At 39.6% G+C, this 24,126-nt stretch overlaps 1 protein-coding gene across 4 annotated transcripts in view; it reads right to left on the bottom strand.

The window, feature by feature from the left end:
• The window catches only part of SPATA13 (spermatogenesis associated 13), a 332,158-nt gene that overhangs the window by 105,338 nt on the left and 202,694 nt on the right, over positions 1-24,126 (bottom strand). The window contains exon 2 of one of the 4 annotated variants that reach the window (XM_087865232.1): positions 16,927-17,120. The exons of 2 other annotated variants lie outside the window; for them this stretch is intronic. The gene's annotated coding sequence lies outside the window, so the exon portion shown is untranslated. Of the gene's footprint in view, positions 1-10,322; positions 13,244-16,926; positions 17,121-24,126 lie in introns of those variants that run through there. One more of the 4 variants, XM_087865233.1, reaches the window with a different exon arrangement.

Here is a 24,126-nt window from a genome sequence, read left to right as displayed (position 1 = left end):
CTCCATTGCCTCTCAAAACTGATCTGGTTCTAGAAATTTCCAATAAGAACTTAACCATGCATGATATCCCTTGGGGGAAACAGAGTAATGCTTAGAAAGGGTAAGTCACTTGACATAAGGCAAGTTCAAGCACTGGGACATGAACTCAGGTTCTTCCAGCTGTAAACTGTCATCTTCAAAAATGTATTCACACATATTCAAACACCCTGCCCAAAAATCTTCCACAGCATCCTTGCCTCTTTTTCATTTTATTTTGCCTTTTTCATTTTATGCTGACTTGCACTTGATTTCTTGTATCACATCTTGGTGCTGTTTCCTCAAGTACCTTGAAGGATCTTAAAGTGAATGGGTAACATCTTTAATATTTTTTATAGCCCTAGTACAAGGACCAATCAACACTTATTAAATGGATGATATGAAAAGGACATTAAAACACCTGTTCTACATAAATTGGACTTTTTTTAGTGTGCTGGGGAAAGGGGCAGCTATTTTCATTTGATGTTATGTAATTTAAGATTTTATTTTATATTTTAATAAATATTAGTTATCGATTATGTAAATATTATGAAACAGAAAATCATGTAAAGGTAAAAATTGTAGTGGAACACTTCAAAATAATGTTCACTTGCCACAGGCTTCTTAGTGTGAAGCCTTCAACCCTTTGGGAGTATGCCTTCATTCTCAGTGTCATTACAAGGGCTTCTTTGAAAACACCAGAGAAGTACTGACTGTGACCACTCCTCGCCACATCTGAGTAATATAGGAAACTCTCAGAATTTACCCCGGGCCCCCGGAGATGTTTTGAAAACTCTGCATTAAGTGCTGTCACTTCTGTTGAATTTCTTGGCACCAAACAAAATCAAACACAAAAGTACTAAAATTAAGTTTCAGTTTTCCCTATATGGCAATCATCCAGATAATACAGAACATACTTAGTTTTCACTATTTTCATAAAGGAAAACCCCAACTTTACAAATTAGCATAGTACCCAAGAATATATCCCCAGTCCTACAGGGAGCATTTGTCACTAATACAAAACCTTACTGAAGTTGATACATTCAGCCTTTTCCCCCTTAAATCTTTCCAGCCAACTTGTTAACAGGGGTTAATATGTACCTACATTAACCAGCGAAACTTCTTCGATGTTCCCTTCACCTGCCCATCCCCAGGAAAGTGAAACTGGGTATTATTAGAGTGAAACTGCCAAATCAGTTACTTGGGACACAGAGAAACCAAAATCTAGAAAACCCACCTTATAATCAGTGCCTGAATGATTAGGAGTTTGCTGTAATACTGTACTGTTCAGACAACAAGTGTTGACAAGGATGTGAAGAAATCAGAACCCCCATACGTGGCTGGTGAGGATGTAAATGGTGCAGCTACCTTAAAGATATTTATTTATTTTTGAGAGAGAGAGAGAGAAAGAGAGCACGAGATGGGAGGAGGGGCAGAGGGAGAGGGAGAAGCAGACTCCCCTACTCAGCAGGGAGCCCGATGCAGGACTCAATCCCAGGGTCCTAGGATCATGACCTGAGCCAAAGGCAGACGCATAACCAACTGAACCACCCAGGCACCCTGATGCAGCTACTTTAGAAAACAGTTTGGCAGCTTCAAAAAATATTAACTATAGAGTTATCATATAACCCGGCAAGCAATTCCACACCGAGGTATATTCCCAAGAGACCTGAAAATATATGCACACACAAAAACGTACACATGAATGTTTACAGCAACATCAGACCTAATGGTTAAAATGTGGAAATAAACCACATATCTACCAACTGATGCAGGGAGCAACCAAATAGGACATACCCACAGATCTGAATATTATTTGACCATATAAAGGAAGTACTAATGCCTGCTACACATGGACATGCCCTGAAAATTTTAACCTAAGTGAAACAAGCCAGTCACAACACAGGACACATGTTACATGATTCCATTTATATGAAATGTCAAGAATAGGCCAATCCATGGAGACTAGCAGACTAGTGAGTGGCAAAGGCTAAGAGGGGGAGAAATGGGAAAACTGTTTCAAAAAGCTGTACTGTGGGGCACCTGGGGGCTCAGTCGGTTAAACATCTGCCTTTGGCTCAGGTCATGATCCCAGGGTCCTGGGATCGAGCCCTGCATCAGGCTTCCTGCTCAGCAGGGGAGTCTGCTTTTTCCTCTCTTTCTGCCCCTGCTCATGTGCTCTCTCTCTCTCACTCACTCTCTCTCTCAAATAAATAAAAATCTTAATAAATAAATAAATAAATAAATAAATAAATAAATAAATAGCTGTATTGTCCACTTCCTATGAATTTAGACATAATTCACTCTTACAGGATGTATTGTTTTTACGTCCTGTTCCAATAAACAAACATTTTGCAACTGTTCTTCAGATAAGAAAACCATTGTGACCTCCTTGCATAGGTACAAATGAAATCTCTGATCTATGTCCTGCAGGTGAAGGCAAGAGGCCACATACCTTTAAGCAGATAGCGTACAAGTGATTCAGCCAAAGAATAAACAGCACTGTTAGAAGAGGAAATCCTTGTCCTTCCAACCTAATAGAGTTGACCAAATCAGTTGGTGGTGAAATGTTGACTATGTGTTTGCTAGGACCATAGTTCTAACACTGTTATAAGTTGAGATGTAAAATAATCATCCTTTGGAACGCCTGGGTGGCACAGTCGGTTCAGCCTCTGCCTTCAGCTCAGGCCATCATCTCCCAGTCCTGGGATCAAGCCCTGCATTGGGCTCCCTGCTCAGCAGGGAGTCTGCTTCTCTCTCCTCTCTCTATCTCTCTCTCTCTCTCTCTCTCTCTCTCTGTCTCTCCCTCTGCCCCTCCCCACCACTTGTTCTCTCTAAAGAAATAAAATCTTAAAAAATAAAATAATCATCCTTAAAAAGATCACTTGAGAAGTAGAGGTTGGATGAAGGTTAGTAATCCATTTCCATGGTCCACAAATGACTCGAAAGTCCATAGGAACCAACTACAGCAAGTATCTAGAGCCCCTGGTCCACCTCCCTATCTACATCCATCATATTTCATTGGCTGGTTTCTGCCAGTGGTGCTCCAATATTCCAACAACGTGTACCTCGTCCTGCAGAGTCTGGAAACTCTCCTTTCCAGTTCCTGCCCTGCTCTTACAGGCCATCAGAGAAAGGGAAGTCCCAAGGTGATCTTAGCTGCATGGACTTTTTTTTCTTCTTGTAAAAAACCATGTTTTAAATGATGCTAAGTTCAGGGCACCTGTCAGCACGTTTAAATCATTTCCTGGGTTGGCACTCATCTGATACCATTTGCATCTCAAACCCCACCATGTACAGCTACAGTGTCACCATCTTAGAATCCCTGTCCTGCAAGGACCCTCAGTGTGTGTGGTGATGTCATTGGAGCTCGTGTAACTGGAAGGTAGCAAAGATTAATGAGGTATCATCAAGGACTCTGCTGAAACATGGATGCAAAGATGGGAAGATGGGCCTGGAACTTGACTGACAGTGTAAGTCTCCTCTACAAACTATTCTCGAATTTCTGCTTCTCCTGCTTCTATAACCCTCGGTACTTCCTCGCTTCTAGACTCGTCTCAATGTATTACAATTCTCTGATTGCTTATCCGACGGTATCTGACCCAGAAACCCTATGAGGGAGGAGACCTCCTTGACCTTCTTCATCACCCAGCACAACTTCTGCACGGGTAAACAGCTAGGTTTTTCTTCCAGCAGCTGCCTCCCCACACTCTTGGAACTGCTCCTGCTCTAACACTCAGGTAACCTCTTCACCAGGATTCACCTCTCGTGCTCAGATGCAACCAAGTTCAAGTGCTCTTCTCAGCAGCCCCCAGTGCCAACAAAACCTCCTTTTTCCCAGGTGCCCACATCCACAGGCTTGAGAATCCTGCACTTCTCCATCTCCCTTTTCCAATCCCCACTCCCCACATCTTTGGATTCATTCCCTCATGTCCACTTCTTCTGTGGGTCTCCCATCTCAGAGCTTTCTTAACTCTCACCAAGATCTGTGATCAGTTTTCCATTTTTCTACTCTCCAGTGCATTCCATGCCCAAATGCCAGATGAAGTTTCCTAAAGCACATGCCCAGTCACACTCAACATCCTGCTCAACAACTTTCAATGGCTCCCTGGATTAAAATGTAATCTCCTCAGTCTAGCTTTCAGGGCACTCATCATTTGTATCCACTCTTACTTTCAACTCTTTTAAAAAACTTTAAGGAGCTCCTATGAGGTGCAAGGCACAGTGCGTGGCATTTTGAGAGCAGCAGGAAGAATAAAAACTTATTTCATCTCATGCTATTCCCATACAAAGATGCTCTTGGCCTCCGTCACCCTGGACTCCCTGCTGGTCTCTGCAAGTGTCTTCTGTTCCCTTGCCTGTTGACACCGTCCTACCCGTGCAGAAGGCCTTCTTCGCCATGTTAGCCTCTCAAAATCCTATGAGATCTTGAAGATTTGCCTCACACAACACCTCCCCCTACAACCAAATCTTCCCTTTGCTTCGCCACCACCCTAACCCCAATCACACAGTCACACCCTGGGAGACAAACTCAGACCGGCTCTGTATGTAGTACGGAGCCTGTATGTAGTACGTATGCCATTGCTAGGCGACTCGGTCCTAGGACAGAACGATCGCTGTGCTGTCACTCACACCCAAGTGTTTACCACATTAAACACATACTAATGCCAGAACTTTGGGTCTTGACTCAAAAACACAAGTGTTAACAAGACACATGGAGTAAGTGGGGATGAGGTCAGAGGGAGGGCCATGGTAATGGCTGGAGTCAAGAAGGAAGAGGGTACTGGAAATCCAGTCAGTACAAGGAGGAGGGAGAGCTGGCACAGAGACCTACAGGAAAGTAGCAGAATGAGGAGAGCAGGCGGCACAGGCACCAAGCAGAGCTTCAAGAAGGAGGCAGAGATTCATAAGGGTCAGGGTTGCAGAGAAATCAAGAGGTACCACGAAAAGGCCATGGACTTGAAAATTATGAAATCACTGTTTGAGAAAGTACTTTCATTACTTGAACTACATCAAGTGCAAGGGCTTTAGAAATAAACACAGAGTGAAGAAGAGGAGCAGGTGTCTCCTATGCTCCTGCCAAACTTCTGGAAGAGGAGGGTGGAGAGATCCAGGGCAAGGTCTATGCAATCACAAAGCCAGCTGGAAGCCAGAGCCAGAGCTAGTGAGGGCTGCTCAGAAAAGCAGTCCCCTGTCAGTTGAGAGCTGTAACAACTTCACCCAAGCCTAGGAATGACTCATGCACAACTGAGGTAGGAATGATTCTGCAATAGAAAAAGAGGCCTGGTTTTGCCTATTACTTTCCCCTTTCTGTGGCCAGGAAAGGAATTAATGGGCTCTGAAAGCCTGGAGGTGCATGACCACTGACAGTACAGGTACCACTGCTTTGGAAAGAGGAGTTTCCTGCCCAAGTGTCATAACACAGAACTCAGTGTTTGCTGGAAGAGTCTCCTAAAGGAAAGGGATTCATAAAAGGCTCCTTGTTGATTCTGCTTCATTTGCGTAAACCCACACCTACACATCCGACCCATACTAAGACTCTTTCAACTCAACAGCATATTAAGTGTGACTCTGCAGAAATGAAATCACTTTCTTGATAAATTTGCCAATTAGAATTTCCTGAGGGTATACAAAAGTGAAATGCACTCCTATTTTCTATCCTAGATCCTGGTATATTGTTTTCTTTTTCTCTCAATCTGATTGATTTTTTTTTCTTCCCAATGGTTCTGGTACCCATGTCAATCAAGCTGCTTTGTGGAGGACTTCTCTCCAAAACTTGGATTTTCCATGCAGAAAATTCATGTGCCTGCTACATGACTGTACTTTCATTTTGCTTTCTGAAATTTAAGGCTGAGAAATTCTGGAAGATGACCTCTCTCTAGCTATTGGGCTTGGCACAGTGGCATGATTTAGAACTTGATGACAACCCAACACCATTTCTGCTGTAATCTTGTATCAGAGTGCCCCGCTAAAGTCCTATTTGTGTTCATGTCTGGGACTTTGGGGTAGTCTGTCATTGGTTTTGCTGAGTTCTTGTCGCTGTTCCCTCTCCTACACCTGTTTCTGTTTAAAGACTATATTCAGCCCCTGCAACCATATGACATGGGGCTCGGCATATCCTTGTCATACCCTGAATTTCTATCCTTAATCACACTACTAATTTCTAATTACTGGTGTGGCATCTAATTTTCCTGTGGCTACTCTCCAACTTTCTAACTATCCACACTTATCTTGCAGTTAATTCTACACCATGGAAGCAGGTAGGTAAAGGAAGATGACTTCTCCACGCCCACAGGTAAACTGTAACATGAACATTTCCCCACGTAGTGGTGGCGACAGTTAATTGTATGTGTCAACATGGCTGGGTCATGGTGCCCAGTTTTTTGATCAAACACTAGTCTAGACGTTGCTGTGAGGTATTTTTTAGATGTGATTAACAGTTCAATCAGTAGACTTTGAATAAAGCAGATTTTCCTCCATAATGCTGGTGGGCCTCATCCAATCAGTAGATGGCCTTAAAAGACTGAGGTCCTGGCAAAGGACGGAATTTGGCCTCAAGATTGCATTCTGATTCAAGACTGCAGCATGAGCTCCTGCTGGAATTCCCAGCCTGCTGAGTTGCCCTACAGATTTTGGACCCACCAGCCATCACAACTGTATGAACTAAATCCTTAAAACAATCATTCATTCATTCATTTTCTCTCTCCCTCCCTCTCTCTCTCTCTCTACATATATACACACATACATACATACATATAATTGGTTCTATTTCTCTGGCAAAGTTTGATAAATCTAGGTTATTAGATACCTTCAATAAAATTCATCACACGATCTTTTAAATACCATGCCTATTATGTTATAACCAAGGATCTGCTTAAGGTTTCTGAAGTGAGGCCATATTAAAAGACTAGATATACAGAACTGCCAATAATCATGAAGCCAAAAATTATAGAAAGCTGCTAATGGATTTTAAATTAAAGGAGCAATTATTTCCAGAGGTAACAAGAAAGTCGTAACTTAATTTGGCCCTTTTAAATCTCAGTCCCTAATTCTCTACATTGGTTTATGTCCTACTAAATGGATCTCCAGGTAGCTTCAGAAGAAATTATAGCCTTGAATCAGGAAAATCTACATTATAGGCCCCGAAAAATCATGCTCATGGCAGAACGTTGCCAAAAAAAAAAAACCCATGTGGAAAAAAAATCTTTGATAAAGCAATAGAATATTACTGAGTGCCTATCACATGTGTTGGGAACTATTACAAACAAAAGCATTTATTGTACAGTTTTTTGTAACACAAACTAGCATCCACTCAGTGCCACAAACACATGTCACAGTGAGGTACACTGGTCTGTTATTAGGAAAGACTTATATTAAGTTACATAAAGGGGGTAAATGCCCACGCTGGTAATAAATACAATTATAGAGTAGGTCCCCTGGAGAAGCAAAACATAATGCCATATGAATGCACTTTTCAAAACACTGATTCCCAGGGCCTGCCCTGAAAGGCATTAGCTATTTCCTAAGGCAACAACTAACTAACACATTCTCAAATCCTATAATAGTAAAGCGCTGACCACTTTCTGTGGACGCCACCACTTGACCTTAAACTCAAACAATAGCCAAACAATGGATTTTCCTTTAACTCTGATCTTTATTAAGATAACTAAAGAAAGAACTACTTCATTTAAAAACAACAGACTGGACCCATTCTACCTTTCCAAGTCTTCGAAAGGCCACTAAACAGGTCACGCCGCAGTAGGTATGATTTTATTTTAGGCCCAGTTACTCCGTAAGAGAGCTCAGACCAAGAAATTATCAGAGCTTTGAACTTTGCCCTACCCAGAATACAAAAACCCACCAGTGTGATTTGTAAGTTCGTGCTGTTGCCTGGCATTAAGTTAATATATAACGACAATTACACACCAGAGAGAAAAAACTCAACAAGTTAAATATACACTCTAGGACAAAACTGGCAATGACAAGAAAGTGATAATCTGTGCAATTTGGTTGGCCTTACGTGTATGCTTTTTGCCACACTTTCCCATATATGTGAAGACACTTGCTTACAACTAAGAGGTTCTGACTGATGATTGCTGAGCTCACTCCTGATCCACTCAACAGGCACAGGGTCCGGGAGCTGAGTGGTTTTGGTTTCAAGACATAAGCAATCTGACCACTTGGGTTCAGGTAGAACCAAAAATTCTTCCCAGAGAATACTGTATGAATTTCAACATTCAGATGAGTTTAATATTGATTTCTCAAAATAAGTCATTCTCAGTAAGCACTGATACCAGTTACTCAAAATCCGTCATCCAAACATGGCAATCAACACATACCACAAATAAAGAAATCCACAGAGCTCTAGCCTCTCTCCATTTTGCACTCAATTCTACGTTACTTTTCACAACAACCCTGTAAAAACATTAGCTTGTCCAGGGGCGCCTGGGTGGCTCAGTCAATTAAGCACCTGACTCTTGATTTCAGCTCAGGTCATGATCTCAGGGTCATGAGATTGAGCCGACATCAGGCTCCGCACTGGGCATGGAGCCTGCTTAAGTTTTCTCTCTCCCCCTCAAAAAAGAAAATTAGCTTTCTTTTCTTTCAGCCCCTCCCCCCGCTCACTGTCGTGCTCTCTCTCTCTCTCTCTCCCCCTCAAAAAAGAAAATTAGCTTTTCTGGGTGACTTTTAGCAAGTTATCTTATCTCACTGAGCTTTAGTCTCATTTGTACACTGGGAGGAATAATGCTTGCTTCATAGAAAGCTTACATGATTTAAAAAAAAAAAAAAATCACACAGAGCAAAATCAGGATTAGAATGAACTCTCCAAAATTGTAACCCCAGTGTAGAGAGGAATGCAATCACCTCACTTCCTCTCTCAGTCCAGGCGTGCTCACAGGTAAAGCCGCTGTTATTAGCCAGTGGAGAACATTATAAAATAACAAAAGCCTCGCCTTGGAGGTTTTTGACAACTTTCCACACAGAAAGAGTTTCAACTTCTGAACATTATGGTTTTTTGCGTACTAAGTTTAAGGAGTGATGACAACCTGGTCAAGTGTTTCTAGTTCTACCATTCATCTTGGTTTGGTTTGATGGCAGTTTTCCACAGGGAAATAACAAAGAATTAGGTCTATCCTGAAGGAAATTTATATTCATTATATGTGACAAATCTATGTTCAGTTTATGTCATTTTATACCTGAAACATTTAGCCCTCTGCTCAAACGACCTCCACGTGCAAACGAAAGAAAACGAGATGAAAACATTTAGACTCAGTCAGAGTACCTGAGAGAATACTAGAAATCATAACTTGAAAAAAAAGCTTTACCCTTACAACTTGGAAGTCATGTGTGTATGTAGCCATCTTAGCTACGTTTTTCTGCAAGTTATCATAAATAAGGAATATATGTGAGTAGATGTCTTTCTTCACAAGTGTCACATACTCCGATCCCAAATGTGTCAATAAAAATAATGGCGTGTGCTGCGTGCCGCTCGCCCTCTGCACGTACCAACGCTGCCACAGGGAACAAGGTCAGGATGGTCACCGCAGCAGGCCTCTGGGTTTCACCGGGCTTGATCTAATGGACTAGGCTCTGCTTAACAGGCCTGATTAATGAAGTAGAACGACACAGTGAGTTTTCTAATGCTGATCAAATCTGCACAGCTAACTATTTAACCCTATTAGAAACGCACGAATTTACCAGACAGGAAGGTTTAAAAAAAAATCAGGAGATACAGCTAAGGCAGGATAAAGATGTAACCATAAAGTCATAGCATCGCGGCCTTGCTAATCTCATCTTTAAACTCATGGTGATGGAAAGGACCCTCCCCAACTCCGACTCTCAGCCTATCTAGAATTAGCTTTGCATCTTACTAGCCAGCCCTCCTTCCCAGTGTAGGGTTCTTCCTGAGGGAAACAAAACCCCAAGGAGTTTTCCACAGGGAGGTTAATAATTTCAACAAAACTGTCCACTCAAACTAGATGATACAAGGTGCTGATGACACAATAAATATGAAGAACACAATTACTTAACATTCAGTACTGACCAAACACCAGGTCCTGTACTAAGTGTTTCTCATTGAGTATCTCTCTGAATCCTCAAAGGGCCCTAAGAAGCAGGTGCTCATTCCTGTGAGCTAGAGGAGCAGGTGGGGAGACTAACATGGCCAGCGAGTGCCTGAAATTGAATCCAGGCTCTCTGAATCGGGAGCCCATGCTTTTAGGCACTTTTTCAAGCACATACGTCAAGGAAAAGTTATAGCAACAGCTTCTAGAGACATTCCAAAGAAATAGAAAAAAGCGGGGCACCTGGATGGCTCAGTTGGTTAAGCATCTGCCTTTGGCGCAGGTCATGACCCAGGGTCCTGGGATGGAGCCCTGTGCCGGGCTCCTTGCTCAGCAGGGAGCCTGCTTCTCCCTCTCCTTCTGCCTGCTGCTCTGCCTGCTTGTGCTCTATCAAATAAATAAATAAAATCTTTAAATAATAATAATAATAATAGAAACATGAATACTCATGTCAAAATATTAAGGAAAAATCTCAACTAATTAGCTATTAAACAAAATTTAAGACTTTTAACCAAATCATCTAGTATTTCAAATATTAGAACATAATTAATATCAGATAAATATTAAATACAAATATTGAAGTATGGTTCATATCAGATTCATTCTTTAAAAGGAGCTTAAGCTATTAGTTACAATAGTCATTATGTACTGAGTGCCAACTAGCACAAAGTTCTGAATTAATAATTTATTTTAGTCTAATCTTCACACCAATTTCCATATTATGTATGACAGAACAGACTAACAGCAAACCTCAGAGTCCAGGAGCTATCTCAAACAGCCAGAATCAGGACCCAGGACTGCTGCCTCCCAAATTCTCTTTTAAATACACTTAGGTCTATGTTTGAAATAATGCACATACTCATGTGAAAACGTGTATACAAATACATAATACACACACACACACACAGGTATGAGTGCACTCACACACACACACACTCATAAATACTAAGAAATCTTGAAAAAGATTATTTTTCAGAGCCTTTAAATCTAAGTAATTGGATAGAATCTTCCACTTTTACTTATTGTGAGGTGCTGTGTACTCCAGGACAATGTGTGAAGCTGAGAACACAGTCACAGCCCTCAAGAACCTCGTAATCAGTATGACAGACAAAAGGAGCAGGCATGAAACACAGGAGAGTAGAACAACCTAGTACATAGTTAAGTATGCTCATGGGCCTTAATGACTGAAGTCCAGGAATGAAACCAGCTTCACAGGCAAGAGTAATCAGAGAACGCATCACAGAGCAGTTTGGATCCAACTACACGGGCCATGAAAGATGAAAAAGAGCGCTGGGGGAAGGACAATGTGAAGGGGGCACCTTCTTCTATGAATTAAAAAAAAATGTAAGGAAAATATTTCTTTACAAATCTTCCTCCCAAAAAAAATAGAAAAGGAGAGAACATTACCAAACTCATTCTATGAAGCCAGCATTACCCTCATAACAAAAACAGGAAAAGACATCCTGAGAGTAGAAAAACATAAACTAAAATCTCTTATGAATACAAATGCAAAAAATCCTGAACAAAATACCAGCAAACCAAATCCGGGAACATTTAAAAATGACCAAGTGGAATTTTTCCTAGAAATTCAAGGTTGGCTTAACATTCAAAAATCAGTTAATGGGGCCTCCTGGGTGGCTCAGTCGGTGAAGCGTCTGCCTTCGGCTTGGGTCGTGATCCCAGGGTCCTGGGATCGAGCTCCATGTCAGGCTCCCTGCTCAACAGTAAGCCTGCTTCTCCCTCTCCCTCTGCTGCCCCCCCCCCAATTGTACTCTCTCTGCCAAATAAAGAAAATGTTTAAAAGAAATCAGTTAATGTACTATATCAATATCATATCCATAAAGGAAAAAAAATCACGTAATTATCTCAAAAGAAAAAACATTTGAAGAATTAAACTTGGGGCACCTGGGTGGCTCAGTCAGTGGACTCCTCTTTTTTTTTTCTTTAAGATTTTATTTATTTATTTGACAGAGAGAGACAGAGAGAAAGGGAACACAAGCAAAGGGAGTGGGAGAGGGAGAAGCAGGCTTCCCGCAGAGCAGGGAGCCCGACGCAGGACTTGATCCCAGGACCCTGGGTTCATGACCCGAGCCGAAGGCAGACACTTAACGGCTGAGCCACCCAGGCACCCCAGCCCAACTCTTCATTTCGGCTCAGGTCATGATCTCAGGGTCATGGGATGGATCCCCACATCAAGCTCCGTGCTCAGCACAGAGTCTACTTGAGATTCTCTCTCTCCCTCTCCTTCTGCCCCTCCCCCTGCTCATGCTCTCAAATAAATGAATGAATGAACGAATAAATAAATAAATAAATAAATAAATAAATAAATAAATAAATAAAATCTTTAAAAAAATTAAACTTCCCTTCATGATAAAAGCACTCAGCAAATGAGTAGAAGGGAACTCTGCAACCTGATAAAGTCTATCAACATAAAACCCACAAGCTAACCATCATACTTAATGGTGAGAGACTGGATGTTTTCCCCCCAAGACCAGGAATGATAATATGCCTGCTGTCACCATTTCTACTTATTTCTACTCAACACCATACTGGATGTTCTAGCCAGGGCAATTAGGCAAGGAAGTGAATAAAAGGCATCCAGATTGGCAAGGAAGAGGTAAAACTATCTCTATTTGAAAAAAAAAAAAAAAAGATCTTATAGGTATAAAGTCCTAAGGATAACATTAAAAAATTATTGGACTAATAAACAACATCAGTTAAGATAAAAGATAAAAGATAAATACTTTTTAAAAATCAACTGCATTCCTATACATTTGCAATGAACAATCCAAAAGGAAATTAAGGGGAGCCTGGGTGGTTCAGCCATTAAGCATCTGCCTTCGGCTCAGGTCATGATCCCAGAGTCCGGGGATCGAGCCCCGCATTGGGCTCCCTGCTCAGTGGGAAGTCTGCTTCTCCCTCTCCCACTCCCCTTGCTTGTGTTCCCTCTCTTGCTGTGTCTCTCTCCATTAAATACATAAAATCTTTAAAAAAAAAAAAAAAAAGGAAATTAAGAAAGCAATTCTAGGGACACCTGGATAGCTCAGTCATTTGGGCATCCGACTCTTGATTTCGGCTCAGGTCATCATCTTGGGGTCGTGAGATCAAGCCCCATGTTGAGCTCAATGCAGAGTCTGTTTAAGATTCTCTCTCTCCCTCTGCCCCTCCCCCCCAAGCTAGCACCCCCCTCTAAAAAAAAAAAAGGAAAGCAATTAATTTAACAAAAGAAGTGTACAACTTATACTCTGAAAACTATATTATTAAAAGAAATTAAAGATTTCAATAAGTGATTCATGGAATGGAAACTTAATATTGTTAAAAGAGCAATATTCTTCAAATTAATCTACAGATTTAATGCAATTCCTATCAAAATTCAGTTGACAGGGCACCTGGGTGGCTCAGTCAGTTAAGCACCTGACTCTTGGTTTCCATTCAGGTCATGATCTCAGAATAGTGAGATCGGGGTCCATGCTGGATATGGAGTCTGCTTAAGATTCTCTCCTTCCCTTTCCCTCTGCCCCTCCCCCACACTCATGTGCACACATGCACAGGCTCTCTCAAAAAACAATAACAAAAACAAAAACAAAAACAAAACCTCGGGGCACCTGGGTGGCTCAGTTGGTTAAGTGTCTGCCTTCGGCTCCCGTCATGATCATGGAGTCCAGGGATCAAGCCCCACAACAGGCTCCCTGCTCAGCAGGGAGTCTGCTTCTCCCTCTGCCCCCACCCTGCTCGTGCTCTCTCTCACACTCTGTCTCTCTCTCAAATAAATAAATGAAATCTTTAAAAAAAAAAACAAACCCTCAGTTGACTACTTTGCATAAACTGGCAAGCAGATCCTAAAAGTCATATTAAGATCAAGGGACACAGAACATCCAATACAATCTTGATAAAGAACAAAGTTAGTGAACTTACACTTTACAGTTTCAAAACTTACTATAAAACTATACTAATCAACGCAACGTAGTGCTGGCATAAGGGCAGACACACAGATCAATGGAAACAGAACTGAGAGTCCAGAAATAAACTTCCATATTCATGGTCAATTCATTTTCAACAAAGGTGCCAAGAACACTGAATGGGGAAAGAATGGACTTTTCAATAAATGGTGCTGGGATAAATGCATATCCACATGCAAAAAAATGCAATTGCATCTTTCTTTTCATACAAATTTAAGTAAAATTTAAGTAAAAATGAAGCGTGGATCTAAACTTAAGAGCTAAAGCTGTAAAACTCTAAAATGAGGATATATGAGTAAATCCTCATGGCCTAGGATTAGGCAATGGTTTTTGAGGTATGACACTTAAAGCACAAACAAGAACAAAATAGGTAAATTGGATTTCATCAAAATGAAAAACTTTGATGCCAAGGACACTACCAAACATGTGAAAAGACAACCTATGGGAGAAAGTATTTACAAATCATATATCTGATAAGTGTCTAGTATCCAGAATATATTTTTAAAAAACTCTTATAACTCAACAACAAAACAGCAAATAACCCAACTAAAAAATGGGGAAAGAGGGGAGCATGGGTGGCTCAGTCAGTTATGTGACCTACTCTTGGTTTCAGCTCAGGTCATGATCTTGTTGGTTATGAGATCCAACCCCAAGCTGAACTCCACACTCAGCGGGGAGTCTGCTTGAAGATTCTCTCCCTCTGCCCCATCCCCACTCTCCCACACATACATGCTCACTCTCTCTCTCTCAAATAAATAAATAAATCTTTTTTAAAAATGGGCAAAGAGCTCAAATAGATTATTCCTCCAAAGTTATACAAATAGACAATAACCATACAAAAAGATGTTCAACATCATTATATATCAGAAAAATGCAAATGAAAACCAAGTGGGAATATGGTGGAATAGGAAGTGGCAAAAATCCATCTCCCCACATAGACAACAACTGCAGTGGTAGAATCTGTCTGATATAACCATTTTGGAATTCTGGATACCACTGAAAGCTTGCTTCCAGGGGAAGACTTGGATGTTAAACTGCCATTAATGTTGGTCAATTTCAGCTCTTAGCACCACAGCAGCTAGCCAACCCCACTCCCAGCCATGTGGCAGGCAGCTGTGTCTGTGTTCCTGCAACAGCTTGCACATAGTTTATAGGAGCCAGGGTGGGCAAAAAGGGATCCCTCTAAATATCAGGGATCTGTGCTCTGATTGCTGCTTCTGATCACAGAGCTGCAGACAAGGAGGCAGGCAGCCATTATTGTTCCACCTCCCCTACATTGTTGCAAGCCCCTCCCCCTCTAGCTGAAGTGACTTCCAGGAGATTTAAAGGAACCTGTATTCCTTTCTCCCCTAGCTTCATTTTTTGTCTTTTTCATTTTAGGGATCCAGACATTAAAGACAAGGACATTTAATACAACTGTATATACAGGGAAAATCAGAAAGTGACTAAGCATGCCCACAGAAAGGCTCAGAAAATGAGAGGTCATTAAGTTTACACCTCAGGCCAGTCCTCAGCACAGAGCTAGCCTATAAAAATCTAAACCACAAAAACAATACCAAAAAGCAGCAAACCCTAAGGAAGGGGAAGAATCTGATTTCCAGAGTTACCACATTATTCCATTCAAATGTCCAGTGTTCATTAAAAAGAAAAAAAAATCCCAAGGCATTCAAAGAAGCAGTAAAGCATGGCCCAAAGGAAAACAAAACAAAACAAAACAAAATGTCCCTTAAAAAGACCAATGGCAGATCTATTAGGCAAAGACTTTGAAATAATAGTCTTAAAGATGCTCAAAGAACTAAAGGGAGCTGTGGAAAAAATAAAGAAAATAACATGAGCGAAATGGAAATATCAGTAAGGGGATTTAAAAAAAACCTAAAAAGAAACCAGAAAGAAATTCAGCAGCTGAAAATTAAAATAACTGAAATGAAAAGTTCATGAAAGGGATCTAAAGTCAGATATGAGCAAGCAGAAGAAATAATAGTAAACTTGAAGACAGGACAATGGAAATTATAGTCTGAGGAACAGAAAGGAAAAAGATAGAGGAGAAGCAAACAGAACCTAAGAGACCTGTGGGACATTATCAAATGGACCAACATACATATTATAGGAGTAAGAGAGAAAAAGGAGCAGAGAAAATATTTGGAAAAAAATGGGTCAAAATTTCTCAAATTTGATGAATATAAATATTCATGAAACACAGCAAACTCCGTAAGATGAACTCAAAGATTTACACTGAGACATATTACAACAAAACAGCAAGAGAGAAGGAAATCCTCAAATAAAATGGATCCTTAACAAAATCATCAGATTTCTCCTTAGAAACTCTGGAGGCCAGAAGACAGGGACAAATATATCAGTGGGCTAAAAGAAAACTGTCAACCAAGAATCTCATATTGAGCAAACCAGCCCTCTGAAATAAGGGAGAAATTAAGACATTCCCAGATGAAGACAAACTGAGGGAGCCTGTGACCACTACACCTACCCTGCAAGAAATGCTCAAGGAATTCCTGCAAAGTGAAATGGAAGGGCACTAGGCAGTAATTCAAAACCATATGGAGAAATTAACATCTCTATAAAGGTAAATACATGGGAAATTATAAAAGCTAATAGTACTGTAACTTTGGTTTGTAACTACAAATCTTGTGTCTATATGATTTAAGAGGCTAATGCATTTAAAAGAATTACTGGTTTATGTTTTGGGGTTCACAGTGTATAATGTTGTAATTTTGTGATATCAACAACCAAAAGGGGTAGAGACGGACCTATAAAGGAGCAGAGATTTTATATGTTATTAAGTTAATCTAACATTCAGATTAGAGTGTTATAACTTCAGGACGTTAAATGTAATCCTCATGGTAACCACAAAGAAAATAGCTATAGCAAGGTACCTGCGTGGCTCAGTCAGTTGACTGTCCAACTCTTGGTTTCAGTTCAGGTCTTGATCTCAGGGTTGTGAGATTGAGCCCTGCCTCAGGCTCCGTGTTCAGTGGGGAGTCTGCTTGAGATGCTCTTCCTCTGCCCCCTCCCAGTCGCACACACATTCACTCTCTCTCAAATAAATCTTTTAAAAAACAGAAAATACCTATAGAATACACAAAAGAAAATGATAAAAGAATTTAAACATTTCACTACAAAAAAAAAAGCAACTATAAACAAAAGAAGACAGTAATCCAGGAAGTGAAGGACCAAAAAAAAAAAAAAAAAAAAAACAAAACCTATAGGGCATATAGAAAACAAATAGCTCAATGACAGAAGTTAAGTCCCTCTTTAGTAATTACTTTAAATGTAAATGTGTTAAATTCCCCCAAAAGACTGAGATTGGCAGAATGAATAAAAACACATAATCAACTATATGCTTTCTCCAAGAGACTCATTTTATACCCAAAGACACAAAAAGCCTAAAAGTGAAAGAATGGAAAAAGATATTCCATGGAAATAGTAACAAAAAGAGAACAGGGTTAGCTATACTAATATCAGATACAATAGACTTTAAATAAGTATATAAAGTTTACAAGAGACAAAGAAGGACATTATATATTAATAAAACATTCAATACGGCAAGAAGAAATAACAATTATAAACATTTACACACTTAATGACAGACCATCAAAATATATGAAGGAAACAAAAATAAACTGAGACTACATCAAAATAAAAGGCTTCTGCACAGCAAAGGAAACTATCAACAAAACTGAAAGACAATCTACTGAATGAGAGAAATATTTGCAAATGACAATCTGATTAAGGGTTAGTATCCAAAATATATAAAGAACTTCTACAACCCAACACCAAAAAAACCCCACAAGCAATCCAATTAAAAAATGGGCAAAAGACATGAACAGGCATTTCTTCAAAGATAGCCAACAGACACATGAAAAGAAGCTCAACATCACTCATCATCAGAGAAATGAACATCAAAAACACAATGACATCTGTCAGAATGACTAAAATCAAAAACACAAGATAGAACTGTTGGCAAGGATGTGGAGAAAAATGAACTCTTGTGCACTATTAACAGGAATGCAAACTGGTGCAGCCACTGTGGAAAACAGTATGGAGTTTCCTCAAAAATTAAAAACAGAATTACCAAATGATCCAGTAATCCCACTACTGGATATTTACCCAAAGAATATGAAAACACTAACTCAAAAAGACATATGCACCTCTATGTTTACTGCAGCATAATTTACAATGGCCAAATTATGGAAGTGGCCCAAGTGTCCATAGATAGATAGATGAATGGATAAAAAGTGATATACATACACAATGGAATATTACTCAGCTATAGAAAAGAATGAAATCTTGCCATTTTGCAACAACATAGATGGATCTAGAGAGTATAATGCTAAGAGAAGTTAAGTCAGAGAAAGACAAATTCCGTCTGATTACACTCATGTGGAATTTAGAAACAAAGAAAAAAAGAGACAATAAAAAATAGACTCTTAAATATAGAGAACAAACAGATGGTTATCAGAGGGGAGGTGGGTGAGGGGATGGGTGAAGTAGGTGAAGCGGGATTAAGAGCACACTTATCATGATGAGCACAGAGTAATGTACAGAATTGTTGAATCACTATATTGTACACCTGAAACTAAATTAATGGAACACTGTATGTTAACTATACCAGACTTAAAAAAAAGTAACATTGGTAATTTCAGATCACAAAAACATATGAAGGAAAAACTGACAGAACTGAAGGGAGATATACAGACTTCAATACCCCACTCACAGTAATGCACAGAACAACCAGAAGTAATGTAGAATTTAAACAACATGATAAACTACTAGATCTGACAGACACAAAACACTTCCTCCAACAACAGCACATACATTCTTCCCAAGGGCACACAGGTCATTTTCCAGGATAGACCAATGTAAGGTCACAAATTAAGTCTTTTTTTTTTTTTTTAAGATTTTATTTATTTATTCAACAGAGATAGAGGCAGCCAGCGAGAGAGGGAACACAAGCAGGGGGAGTGGGAGAGGAAGAAGCAGGCTCACTGAGGAAGAGCCTGATGTGGGGCTCGATCCCATAATGCCGGGATCACGCCCTGAGCCGAAGGCAGACGCCCCACCGCTGTGCCACCCAGGCGCCCCCACAAATTAAGTCTTAAGACTTAAAAAGATCATACAAAAACATCTTCCATCATACAAAACATCTTCTCTGAACACAGTGAGATGAAGTTAGAAATTATTCAGCAATTCCACTTATACAAACCCAAAAGAAATGAAAGCAAGATTTCAAAGAGTCATCTGTACACCCATGCTCACAGCAGCGTTATTCACAATAGCCAAAAGGTGGAAGTAGGGGCTCCTGGGTGGCTCAGTCATTAAGCGTCTGCCTTCAGCTCAGGGCGTGATCCCAGTGTTCTGGGATCGAGCCCCACATCAGGCTCCACTGCTGGGAGCCTGCTTCTTCCTCTCCCACTCCCCCTGCTTGTGTTCCCTCTCTCACTGGCTGTCTCTCTCTCTGTCAAATAAATAAATAAAATCTTTAAAAAAAAAAAAAAGGTGGAAGTAACCCAAATGTCCATCAATGGAAGAATGGATAAAGAAAATGTGGCATATACATACAATGGCATATTATTCAGTCTTAAAAAGGAAAGAAATTTTGACATATGATACAGCACTGATGAACCTTGAGGACATTCTACTAAGTGAAATAAGCCAGTGACAAAAATACAAATATTGTATGATTCAACTGACAAAAGGTATTTATAGTAGTCAAAATCATAAAGAAATTTTGGTATAATGTACTAATGGCTGCCAGGGGCTGGGAGCAGAGGATACTGGAGAGTTATTGTTTAATGGGTACACAGTTTCAGCTCTATAAGATGAAAAGGGTTACCGAGATGGATGGCAGTAATGGTTGTACACAATGTGAATGTACTTAACACTACTGAACTTTAAAATGGCTAAGATGGAAAATTTCGATATGTGAATTTAATCACAATTTTTAAAAATACACACAAGTGTTGGTGAGTAAGTGGAGAAATTGAAATCCTCATACATTGCTGGTGGGAACGTAAAATGGTTCAGTCTCTGTGAAACAGTCTGACAGCTCCTCAGAAGGTCAAACATAGAGTTACCATGTATCCAAGCAATGCCAGTTTTACCCCAGGGAAATAAAAACATATGTCTACAGGAATACATGGACACAAATGTTCATAGCAGCACTATCCATAATTGCCAAGAAATACAAACAACCCAAATGGCCATAAATTGGTGAACAAATGCAATGTAATATATGCATACAATGGAATGTTATTCACTACTCAAGAGAAACGAAGGACTGATAGATACATGCTCACATGCACAATCCTTGAAATGCCATGCTGAGTGACAAAAGCCAATACCAAAGGCCACGTGGTGCAGGATTCCTTGTATACGAAATGTGTAGAAAAGGCAAATCTATAGTGACAGAATGTAGATGAGTCAATGCCTAGGCTCAAGGGTTTGGGGGGAAATGGGGAGTGACTACTAACAGGTACAGGGCTCCCTTCTAGGGTGCTGAAAATATTCTAACATTGACAGTGGTGATGATTGGCATGACTCTCTGACTATACCTAAAACAACTCAATTTTACACTTTAAATGAATGAACCATATGGTATGTCAATTATATTTCCAAAGCTGTTTTAAAAAATAATAATAAGGCTAGTTGCTTTGCTGCAGTGTCAACTCATTCTTAATCTGGACAAAAGGTGATAACACACAGGAATGGTACAGTATGAACTGCCTGGTTATAATCTCAGCTCAGCCATCAGGCAGAACGTATCTGCTTGGGTCATTATTTAAACTTCCTGATCTTCCATTTGTGCATCTTTTTAATATGGATAATAATACCTTCCTAGCCATCATGGCACATAGTAAGCTCATTTATTATGGTACTTGTTATCAGTTGTGCTTTTAATAATTCTGTATAAGTAACACCATAATTGTCTCGTAAAAAAAGCTCTTACTGTAAGAAGATAGATGTATGCTCCTCAGAAGTAACAAAACAATCTCTATTCATGGCAGCCATACCATAAAGGAGCTCAATAATTCAATGAAATTATTGTTCACTGCTGTTAATTCAATGAACACTTTTTAAGAGCACGCTCAGGTAGCAAAGCATTGGCTTTGGGTTGAATTTTCTAGTGCCCACGACTTGTTTGGCCTACACAAGGAATTTTTTAAAAACCGAATAATTTGCAATATTTAAGAATAGAGAGATTTCACTTAAAATGCAGATTTCTGGATTCTCTTGGAAAACAGGAGGGTTTGCTAACACTGGGCCACATTCCCTGCGGACCCTAAAGGTGAAACCTATGGGGTCTCCATGTGAGACTGCATAGCTCCTCTGTTACCTGCCTGGCCCCGAACGGCATAAGCATTTGCAACATCTGGGCTGTCACAGACTAGAGAGACAGAGATAAATCAACCATAGCTATCAATCTTCTGGTGCTCACAGACTAGCATGTTATAATGAAAATAGCCATAATAAATAGGTGGGGTCACTTATTATCAGCCAGACCCATTTTACAGAAAGGCTCAAAGAAGTTATAAGATTTACAGAAGGCAAACCGTATCAGCCACACTAACTGATACATGCCTAAATTACGATGAAAGTATCTGACCACTTTCTTCTAAATATCTGTAAGAACTTAATGTAACAGTCAAAAGTAATGGTGAATCAGGAAAGCAATGTTCATGACCACCATGCTTTGATTAACCAAGGAATAATAAAGAAGTTGAGTAGACAGTACCACTCTCAACTTCTTTTTATACAAGGAAGAAGGGAGGAGACTCGTTAATAAAGTGATATAAAATGAAGCATGAGCTCATTATTTGTTAACAATTAATAGCTTATCAACCAAACATCTATCATTTATTCTGATATATGGAGCTTCTTTAGAAAATTCTACTTTCACAGAAAACACAGTAATTAAAGGGCCCCAAGGTGAGAGAAGGAAGACTGAGGATCATTTCTAGGAATCATGCCAGGTTCCTGTGTGTTTAATCTGTCCTTGGACTGACCTGGCCCCATTAATCAAAGCAACTGGTTGTCTGGGAAAATAACATGTTTTCATGATCTGAAAAACAGATATTAAAGGGAAACTATGATGTCATGGGGAAAAAGAAAGCAAAGACTACGATAAATTTAGCTGTATTTTCTCACTTTCTGTGGTGTTACATGAAAAGTAATAGACCAAGGTCTTTGTTGCCCTTCTGTAACTGTACCTGGTTAAACAGGTTAAACTAATAGGTGTGTTTACAAAACGACCTGAAGTAACTTCAGTGTTGATATCGATACCAGATCTGTTTACATTTAAGTTCAACACAACTTACACAGACATTCTTTATAAAGTTGTGTTCTTAAAAAAAAGATGTAAATAAAATTTTCCATTATACATGGAAGCGTCTATTTCTTAAGAAATAAAACACAAAGATGAATATAAGTTCGAGAAATTTATATCTGGCTTCTATCTTTCTATCAGGCTCAAGATAAGGGGCTGAGCAAACCCTGCCTCCCTGTACCCATTTCAGTGCCTGGCACACAGGAGACATGCAAGAAATACCAGGCTTTAATTGAAAGCCACTAGATAACCATGTAATAAAACATACTCCTCCTGCAAAGCATTTTTAATATTATTTTTCAAATTTAAGTTGTAGCATGTGAAACTAAAATAATCTTCAAGGTTGAATTTACTCTTATATTTCCTAGAAGTCAGTCTTAGCCATTGGGATTTCTAGGTTTTCCTTCTGTGGGAGAATAAAGGACACTTAAGTCCATGTTGCTCTAGTTTATTTTTATATCCTCAGGAACTAGTGCCACATCAGGAATAGAGGAGTTACACAACAAATGTTTTAGAATAAATTAGTCTAGCTTTTATATTAATAAGCAACTTCTCTGCTCTGGATCTAATTAAAGTAATGATTAAGTAAGTACTTAGTAAACAATAAGTTAGTTAACTCATAAATACTATTCAACAAGAAGTAATCCAAACAAACTTAAAACATATCCTTTTCTTCCAGTCCTGGTCGGCAACATCAGCTGTCTGACCTCTGATTTTCAGATCAGGCTTGGTTTTCTTCAGACTTTCTAATTCTAAAACAATGGTTGGATGAAATGGCCATCTAGTACTTACATTTTCAGTGGCGAATATAAACTCTACTCAGATCCTTGGATGGTTGTTAGTTACCTTAAATTGGCAATACAGACTTTTGGTCTCCTTATTTCTGCTGGACCATATGACTTCAAATTCTCTGCTATCTAATCCTCATTCCCCTTCCATTACCAGAAAAAAGGAAAACAAAAACAAAAAAACAACTACAACCAACATCATTCCAACACTCCATTTCAGGAGTATCAGCATCAACTAACAGGATGAGGTATTTATAGCACACTACATCCTACAACAGCAGAATACAGACTCTGTTCAAGAGTGTATGGAACAGGGCGCCTGGGTGGCACAGCGGTTAAGCGTCTGCCTTCGGCTCAGGGCGTGATCCCGGCGTTATGGGATCGAGTCCCACATCAGGCTCCTCCGCTATGAGCCTGCTTCTTCCTCTCCCACTCCCCCTGCTTGTGTCCCTCTCTCGCTGGCTGTCTCTATCTCTGTCAAACAAATAAATAAAATCTTAAAAAAAAAAAAAAAGAGTGTATGGAACATATATGAAGACAGACAATATCTTGGGCTATAAAACAAACTTCAAAAAGATTTTAAAAAATGAAATCACATAGAATATATTCTCCAACCAAAATGGAATAAAGTAGAAATCAGTAAGAGAGAGAGAACAGGAAAATATCCAAATATTTGGAAAGTAAACAATATGCATGTAAATAATCCACAGGTCAAAAAAGTCAAAATGAAATGAAAAAAAAAAAAACATTTAACTGATTGAAAATGAAAATGAAACACATCCTTGTAGGATACACCTAAAGCAGGGATCCGAGGGAAATTTATAGCATGAAATGAATACATAAAGAAAGAAGAAACTTCTCAAATCAGTAAACTCCCACCTCAAAAACCTAGAAAAAGGGCAAAATAAACCCAAAGAAAGAAAAAGGAAGAAAACAACAAAGGTAAGAGCAGATAAAAAGAA

This window comes from Ursus americanus, chromosome 10, assembly GCF_024610735.1.
Source record: "Ursus americanus isolate L20-20 chromosome 10, mUrsAme1.1.p, whole genome shotgun sequence".
NCBI lineage: Eukaryota > Metazoa > Chordata > Mammalia > Carnivora > Ursidae > Ursus > Ursus americanus.
Note: the sequence above shows the minus strand (reverse complement) of the source record. Positions and strands in the feature narration are given on the sequence as shown.